The following is a 9,358-nucleotide window of genomic DNA, read 5'->3' as shown; positions in this document are numbered from 1 at the left end:
TTTGTTACCACCAGAACCCTGCGCAGTGCCGCCCTCAGTCGTCGCCGCCGCGCCCCCTCCCTCCTGTAGTAGCGACCGTCGGTACTCCCTACGGCCGAGCGAAAGGCGCCCTTACAGCCCGGCGGGAGGGAGGGCGGAGCGGGCGAGGATAAGACGGAGGGGGACTGAGGATGCGGCGGGGTCGTAGGTGGAGCCCTCCCTCATGGTTGCCAGTGAGGGTAAGGGGGCTGAGGGGGCTGAGTGCAGTGCGTGGCCAGGCAGGCAGGCAAACAGCCCCCCTTGACACTGTGCGTTTCCCCAGCAGCCCCAGCAAGAGGAGGAGGAGGAGGAGGCATTCATTGATAGAGTACTGTTTGTGTGACGTCAGATCTGTAGTGAGGGATGTCGAACCGCCACATTAACGCAGCACAACGCCACGGAGAAACCAGCGGACAAAGACCCATCCATGGCCGGCCGACCCCCGCGCCGGGCTGCATCGGGGGCGGGGAGGACGATAAGAAAAGCAGCGGGAAGGGAGGCAGTAGACGAGAAAGGAGAAAACCGGTGGAGTTAAGAGCAGGCGTCAACGTTTGCTGCGTGACGTCATCGCTGCGCGCCGGAACATTTATGGGCCGAGCAGCTGGCACGGGCCGCAGTCCGTGGAGGGGCGACCTAGTGCGAGGAGGGACCAGAAGCAGCTCTCAGACGCGTGCGAGCGAGCGAGCGAGAGAGAGAGAGAGAGAGAGACAGACACAGACTCCCAGGGTTACGATCGAGTACTACCATCACCGCCACGTCCGATAAATTTCTAAACAACGCTCGTGGCTCCTGTTTTCGAGTACCGTGCGTGGTCGCTTGCTTGCCTCCGTGCCTGCTGGCTTGCTTGCTCCGTCTTCTCTCCTGCCGCTTCGTCGTCGTCGTCGTCGGTGTAGTGAAAACCTAGCAAGTCATCACCGCCGCCGACTCATCATCACCACCTACATCACTACCACCACCGGTACTCATGCGGACATCACCCAACACCGCCGCCACAGCCACGAACAGCTGACTCTCTCTCCATAAACAACAGCAACAGATACGGGCCACTACTACAACTACTACCATCACCACATCACCGGTAACCCTACGACAGCTACTACTACTAATACGGCTACTACAACTACCTCCCCTGCAACTACTACAACTACTACAACACCTACTACTACCTACAACTGCTACTACTACGGCTACCTACACCCCAGAGAGCTGCCCAGCCCACCCCGGCCAGCACCACAGCATCACAAGGTAAATAAAGTGTTAATTAGTTTCCTCGCTTACCTGTCTGTCTGTCTACCTGTTTAGTCTCTCTCTCTCTCTCTCTCTCTCTCTCTCTCTCTCTCTCTCTCTCTCTCTCTGTGCGGGGATTTACCTGCCATTCGCTCACCTGTGCTTCTTTAAAATGTGTGTGTGTGTGTGTGTGTGTGTGTGTGTGTGTGTGTGTGTGTGTGTGTGTGTGTATTATTATTTTGATTTGCGCTCCCTGATTTGACCTTTCAAGTTAGTGCATTCATGTTCGTTATCATTATTATTATTATTATTATTATTATTTTAACCGTGTTCCTCGTCAATTATTGAAATCGTGTTGGTGTGTGTGTGTGCGTTTGTGTGTTTAAACTTTTGCTCAATCAATCGCCGGGGAGTTTCATCTAATTTGTGACGTGACCCAATTCTGCTACTCTCTCTCTCTCTCTCTCTCTCTCTCTCTCTCTCTCTCTTACGAAATTAATTAACCAGCTACCTGAGACGGAATAAAGAGCTCAGGTATCAGTGAAGGGGGTCGACATTTCTCCATTTTCCTCGCCTCTCATATCGTGACAGCAGAGAGAGAGAGAGAGAGAGAGAGAGAGAGAGAGAGAGAGAGAGAGAGAGACCCATGACCCAAGTGGCAGTCTGGTTGGGCCTAAACGTGTCAAAAGAAAAGAGTAAATAAATAAAGAGCTTGCTTGATGTCTATTTCCAAACTGCCACTCAAAAAAACTATGCAAAAACTTTAGTCATTCATCTTTAAAAGAGAGCGAAAAAGATCCGTGTGTAAAGAGCGTAAGGAGAAAAGGCAAGAAAAAAAGAACAATAAAAAGCTCACACGTGGAGAAGTCAACTTACCCGTACCCTCAAGTTCAAGCTCAAGCTCACTCAGGCAATAGAAGAAAAATATAGGAGGGAAGGAGGAAAAAAAGGAGGGAGGAAAATACTGTGGGAATGAGAGGAAAGAGGAAAAGAGGATGGAAATAGAGAGAGGAAGATAAGGGGGAAAGGGGAGGGAAAGGAAGGTGAGAAGAGAGAGGGAAAGAGGATGGAAGAGGAGAGGAAAGGGAATGGAAAGGAAGGGAAGGAAGAGAAGGGCAAAGAGGAGGGAAAGGAAGGAAAGGAAAACACAGGAGCAAAGAAAATGGAAAAGGAGGATCAAGACAAGGGGAAAGGGGAATGAAAAGAGGGAGAGTAAAAGAAGACAAGAGCAAACACATAAAGAGGGAAAGAAAGAGGAGAGATAAAAGAGGAAAGGAGAGAAGAGACAAGAGAGGATTGGATACGCACGCAGACCTGTATCGTACGCGTATCATATTTTCCCCTCGTGGGCATGACTATAAAAGGAAACAAAAAATAAATAAATAAATAAATAAAAAGAGTGCTGGGGCTCACGTGTCACTGGCATCAAGTTATTTATATCCCTCACATCCGCCGGGCCGTAAAGGAATAATGATCTACCTGTATTAATTTGCAGGTGAATTGATGCTTTGAATAATAGAGGAGACACTGTACTACTTTCAGGCGCGTGTCCAGAATGCGTTACTATAAATTTCACGAGTTTGATTGAATGGTACTATTTTTTTATGGCTGGTAGAGAAAAGTTAGATTGAAAGTAACAGAGAGAGAGAGAGAGAGAGAGAGAGAGAGAGAGAGAGAGAGAGAGAGAGAGAGAGAGAGAGAGTAGTAGTAAAGAATATAAAACAAAAACAAAGAACAAACATATATAAGAAAAGAATAAAAGAAAAGAAAGACGAAGAAAATGAAGACGAGAAAAGAAAAGAAGCCATAGATAGGTTACTGGGTAGACGAGAGAGAGAGAGAGAGAGAGAGAGAGAGAGAGAGAGAGAGAGAGAGAGAGAGAGAGAAAGAAAAGACATCTTGCGGCAGTATAATTTCGTCTCTTTTCTTGAGGTTGCAATTTCCATCAACTACTGACGGCGACCTGACGGCGTAATAATGGAAATGGAAATGGTAGGTGATGAAGGCCAGGGCAGGTGAGGAGGGAGGGGGGCAAGTAAAGGGGGAGAAGAGGGAGGGAGGTAGGGAGAGAAAGGATAAAGCAGGTGTAGACAGGTGGAGGAAAGGAGAGAAATGAGGGGAGGAAACTTAGAGGAGGAGGAGGATGTGAAAATATGTCCAGAGAGAGAGAGAGAGAGAGAGAGAGAGAGAGAGAGAGAGTAAACAGAGGGGAATGGAAGAGGAAGAGGGGAAGGGTGCCAACGAGGGGAGGGAGGAAGTGGGTGTGGTCTGGGTGCCACGCTGCCCCAACTGGCCCTCCCCAACACACACACACACACACACACACACACACACACACACACACACACACACACACAAACACACTACTACTACTACTACAACAACAACAACAACCTGCCACTCGCTAATATCCTTGCAGTTATAGGATATCGTTAAGCCTTTACCTACCCGTCACCACAACCATCACCGATCCTCACCACCACAACCTTCACCACCTTTAGAATTCCCCCCCCCCCCCTACAATCACTCCACCACCACCATCACCACCTACCCCCCACCTCTCAACGATCCCGTCCTCCACATTAAAAGGACCTTCTCCCTCGGTGCCCAATCAACTGTTATTTAATTACTTAGCTCTATTAGACAAGAGGTCCTTGGACACACACACACACACACACACACACCAGGCTAGAGTGTGTGTGTTTGTGTGGGTGTATGTGTGTGAAGAGAAGTTGGAGGCCATCGACTGGGAGGAAAAGGGAGGAGGAGGGAGTGATGTAGGGAGAATAGGAAGTAGAATAAAGGGGGGAGGGGAGAGGAGAGGGAGAGAAGTTACAGATGTAGTGCGCGTGGCAAATGTCAGAGAGAGAGAGAGAGAGAGAGAGAGAGAGAGAGAGAGAGAGAGAGAGAGTTGTTGATAGTTGATGCATACTTGAGAGGAGGAGAAGGAGAGGGCGATGAGGGAGGAGAGGGAGTGAGTGAGGCTGGCGAGGTAAGGTAACTGTTTACATCAGCTGCTCCGCGCGCGCGTGTGTGTGTGTGTGTGTGTGTGTGTGTGTGTGTGTGTGTGTGTGTGTGTAGAGAAGCCAAACGCACTCTAAAAAGCCCTGCACTTACGGGTCACCCATTAGTTCAGGCTTCCGGGTGTCGTAGTAGTAGTAGTAGTAGTAGTAGTAGTAGTAGTAATAAAAGTGTTTGGCGTATCTCATCAAGAGCTGTATGAATAGGATGATGATAGCAGTAGTAGTAGTAGCAACACACATACACACACACACACACACACACACACACACACACACACACACACACACACTATATTTAGCAAACATCTCTCATTTTTTTTTTTTTTGCCTCGTTTTAATCAGGATACGAGTTGCGTTAAAGAGGCACCGAGCATTGTCTCTCCCTCCTCCTCCCTTTCCCTACCTTACTGGGTCGCCTTAGGTCGTGTTACCTTTGTCATGGGAGGGAGGAGGGGGTAGGGGAGGGAAGGAGAGAGGGTGAGGGAAGGGGAGGGGGACAGGGGAGTAAGCAGTAGACTAGATACAGGTTCCATTGACATCCTCTCTCTCTCTCTCTCTCTCTCTCTCTCTAGTTCATTGTTCTATATCCTTTTTGCTTCCCAGTAGGTCACACTTGTCTGTCTGTCTGTCTGTCTGGAAGCTGCATCTCCTTATTAATTTATCTATCTGTGTCGATTTATGATAACCTGTCTATTTACCTGTCTGTCTACGTGTGTGCGTGTGTGTGTGTGTGTGGTGGGGAAGGGAGTTTAAAGCCTCACTATAGATCTTCGATACTTCTCCCTCTCTTCTCTCCCTTCCGTCCCTCCCTTCCCTCTCCACTCCCTTCCCTCCTCTCCCTTCTCTCTAGCCACCCTCCGTCCATTCCCCTCTGTTCCTTCCTCCATGTGCCTCCTCCTCCTCCTCCCTACTCTTCTCTTCCAGCCTACGAGAGTGGAGGAGGAGGAGGAGGATATCGAACCAGCCACGTAAATCTTCTCTAAATTATCCTTCATTAAATTTATTTCCTCACATTTACTGAAAGGGATTGGAAAAGGGTTGAATCCTAATTAAGGACATAAGAACATTAGAACGTAGGAGTCTACATGAGAGAGATGGATAGAATTCGATGCGATGAAAAGGGTTGTGGAGCTGATATTTTTCCTCTTTTTCCTTTTCTTTCATCTTTTTTTTACTCTTTTTTCCCCTCCCTTGAAAGACGAGGTTACGTACACACACACACACACACACACACACACACACACACACACACAAACCGGCTAGTGAGGTAATCAACTGGCCAGGTGTGTGTGTGTGTGTGTGTGTGTGTGTGTGTGTGTGTGTGTGTGTGTGTGTGTTGGGGGTTAGGGTTGGATATTTTCATGACAGGTGTAAAGGTGTCAGGCAGGTGTTTTTACTCTCTCTCTCTCTCTCTCTCTCTCTCTCTCTCTCTCTCTCTGGCCGCAAGCAAACAGAGCTACAGATAAACGTTTAAATAGAGCCACATAATCAGAGAGAGAGAGAGAGAGAGAGAGAGAGAGAGAGAGAGAGAGAGAGAGTCGTGAGTGATGGAAAAACTCGTCTTTATATCTTCCCTCCACATGGCCCATTTTGTATGTAGGAACCATTAGGGTAATCGACTGTATGGGCAGGTGGGTGTAATATGCTCTCTCTCTCTCTCTCTCTCTCTCATCTTCCTTCAACTCCTGCTTCATTTATTCCTTTCTTTTCTCCCTATTCCTTCCTTTTTCTTTAATAGCCCTTCATTCTCCTTCTCTCTATCCCTTTCCTTTATCTTGCTCCCCTTTATTCCTCCCTCTTCCTGGTACGCACTTTATCCCTCTCTTCCTTTCTCTTCCCTCCCCCATCCTCATTTCCTTTCCCATCCCTTCCCATCTTTCCCTTCCTTCCCATCCTCTTTTATTCTCTTAACTCCCCATCCTCCCTACTCCTTCCTTTCTATTATCCTTTCCTTTCTCTCCCCATCTTCCCTTCCCTTCTCTCCCCATCCTCTTTTATTCCCTTCTTCCCCATCCTTTTTTATTCCCCTGTCCCATATATCCCCTGAGGCAACTGAACCTACCCATCAAACCTTCACTATAACCTTCCCCATATCCTCCCCGCCCCCCCTTCCCCCATTAACTCCCCCCCCCCCCCCCCGGGCGCACAGGTGTCGGCGGGGCGTCACCAGGGCACGCCCCCGCCTACAATACACCCCGGGGTATTGTATTACGTGGGAGCCTCCCTCTGGGTGTTGCCCCATAGTGATCCTGAATCTGCGTAGGGGAGGAGGGGACAAGGGGGAGGGGGAGGGGGAGTGGAGATGGAGGCTGATATGGAGGAGGAAGGGAGTGTTAAACTGGGAGAGACAAGGGAGTGAGGAGAGGATAATATGGAATGGAGGTGGAGGAAACAGGAAGAAGACGGTATAAAAGGCAAAGGAAAAAGAGAAAGGAGATGAAGGGAGACGAGAAGGAAAGAGAGGAGGCGGAGGGAAACGAGAAAGAGAGAAAGGAGGTGGAGGGAGACGAAGGGGAAGAGAGAGGGGAACGGAGGTGAGCTGTGAGGGTGTCGCTGAAGAAGGAGGGAAAGAGGAAAGGAGAAAAAGAGAGAAAAAAAAGAAGAGACGAAATTAGAGAAACCAGAGGGAAGAGGAAGGAGAAATAGATGACAGAAGAACATGAAAAATTGAAGGAAGGGTAAAAAAGACGGAAGGAGGAGGAGCAAGAGGGATGACAGAGGAGGTGAAGAGAAGGAAGAAGAAGAGGAGTTAAAGGGACAGTGGGGCGGGCAGAAGAATGTGAGGGCAAGAAGGATGTGAAGGGAGGGAGATAGAAGAGGAGAGGGAGGAAAAAAGATTAGGTAAGGGTGAGAAGGGAGGAGGAGAAATAGGAGGAGGAGGAGGATCAGGAAAACCCCTTGATGTTGCAAAGCGTGTGTGTGTGTGTGTGTGTGTGTGTGTGTGTGTGTGTGTGTGTGTGTGTGTGTAAAACGAAACGTAGTAGATAAGAAAAGGAAAATCCCCAAAGTTGAAAGAGGAGGAGAAGAAGGAGGAGGAGGAGGAGGAGGAAGAATGAAGAAGCCTGAGGAGGGTGGAGTAATGATGAGATTATTGGTTACGAGAGAGAGAGAGAGAGAGAGAGAGAGAGAGAGAGAGAGAGAGAGAGAGAGAGAGAGAGAGAGAGAGAGAGAGGGGGGGGAGGAGAGGGAGAGTGACAATAAGATAGAAGGGGAGGGAAAGGGAGGGGAGGGGGGGAGGAAGGGTGACAATTGGAGGGGGGGAGGGTGTGACGTGATGATGCATAATGAGACAGGAGTGACCAAGCCCATGAAAGTGTGTCAGGGGAGGAGGAGGAGGAGGAGGAGGAGGAGGAAGAGAGAACGAAATGACAAGGACAAGGATGACGAGAAAAAGAGGAAGACGAAATAGAAAAAAAAAAGAATGAAGAAAAGAAATGAAGAGCAGAAATAATAATAATAATAATAATAATAATAATAATAATAATAATAATAATTATCCTTAGTGACCCCAAAAGTTTATCAAACGAAGAGAATAAAAAAAAAAAACAATAAAGTGACACACGAAAGAGTCAAAGTCCCTTTAAATCGTGTGTGTGTGTGTGTGTGTGTGTGTGTGTGTGTGTGTGTGTGTAACTATAAGGAAACAATCAATAATCGCTTGCAATAACCTTGTTGTATAAGGCATGAGGTAAGTGGAGGAGGAGGAGGAGGAGGGAAGAGGAGGAGGAGGAGGAGGAGGACGCTCAGAGGTTAGGCAACGCAATATATTTTATCCTCTCCTCCTTCATCTCTCTCTCTCTCTCTCTCCTCCTCCTACTACTACTACTACTACTGCTACTACTACAATATCTTTCCTAATCACACTCTTCTCATTTTTCCTCCTTCCTATCAACTTTCCATTCTCCCCTTCTCTCTGCGTTCCCTTCCCTTCCTTTCCCTCTTGTCCAATCTCTAATTTCCTTTCCTTTTTCTCTCTACATCCCTTTCTCTCTCTGTCTCTCTCCCTCTCTCTCTCTCCCCCCCCCTAGCGGCTATTCCATTCACCAATAATGCTTGTGTAAGGCTGGCTAGTTTCACAGGCCTGTCTTCACTACGCAACACACACACACACACACACACACACACACACACACACACACACACACAGGCCGCCTCCTCCTCCTCCTCCTCTCCCTCTAATCTCTCACTTCCTCTCTCCCTTTTTCACTCCCTCTGTGTATGCTTTTTCTCTTTTTTCTTCATCTTCCATATTTTTCTTCTACCTTACTGAATGCCGCCGAGCAACCTCCCCCCCTCCTCCTCCTCCTCCTCCTCTTCTTCTTCTCTACGCTCAACTACAGGTGATGTGGAGAGGTGCGGAAGAGGAGGAGGAGAAGGAAGAGGAGGAAGAGCTCAAGGTCACACTCCATCAAAAGAAAGGCTGTTTTTTTTCTTCCAGGGGAGAGAGAGAGAGAGAGAGAGAGAGAGAGAGAGAGAGAGAGAGAGAGAGAGAGAGAGAGAGAGAGAGAGAGAGAGAGAGGACGCTCAGGCACACAATAAAAAATAGATATCACTGAATTATTATCTCCATCTTCCTTTCCTCCTCCTTCGCTTCCCTTACATAATCCATAAGCTTACCTAACATTGCCTCATCCTCCTCCTCCTCTCCACTTCTATCTCCCCATTTTTTCCTCCATTCCTCACTAACCACTTGTTTATCTCCATTCCATCCATTCTTATTTCTTTTATCCATCCTTTTTTTTCCCATCGTGTTATTCTTCCATCACTCCTTCAGCCTCTTTTCCTTTCTTTTCCTTCCTTTCCCACCTCCCTCCTTCATTTCACAGTTGGTATCTTCTTCCTCCTCTTACTCTTCTTGCTCCCCCGTCCTTTCCCTCTTCTTCCTCCTTCTCCACTTCTATCCATGCACTTCTATTTAATTATTTTATTTTCCTTTTCCTTCTTTTCCTTTCCTTCCTACATCTTTTCTTCATTGCGCAGTTGATATTTTCCTTTACCTCCTCCTCCTTTCTTCCTTCCCTCTTCTTCCTCCTTCTCCACCTATCCACACATATGCGTCCACTCTCATCCTTCCACCTTCCTCAAAATGC

General features: G+C 47.9%; 1 protein-coding gene across 1 annotated transcript in view; it reads left to right on the top strand.

Annotated features, from left to right (window-relative positions):
• The first annotated feature begins 619 nt into the window (after nucleotides 1-619).
• The window catches only part of LOC127000279 (protein Tob1-like), an 80,246-nt gene continuing 71,507 nt past the window's right edge, over nucleotides 620-9,358 (top strand). The window contains exon 1 of the mRNA XM_050863778.1: nucleotides 620-1,263. The gene's annotated coding sequence lies outside the window, so the exon portion shown is untranslated. The remainder of the gene's footprint in view (nucleotides 1,264-9,358) is intronic.

The sequence above is a fragment of the Eriocheir sinensis genome, chromosome 2 (genome assembly GCF_024679095.1).
Source record: "Eriocheir sinensis breed Jianghai 21 chromosome 2, ASM2467909v1, whole genome shotgun sequence".
NCBI lineage: Eukaryota > Metazoa > Arthropoda > Malacostraca > Decapoda > Varunidae > Eriocheir > Eriocheir sinensis.
Note: the sequence above shows the minus strand (reverse complement) of the source record. Positions and strands in the feature narration are given on the sequence as shown.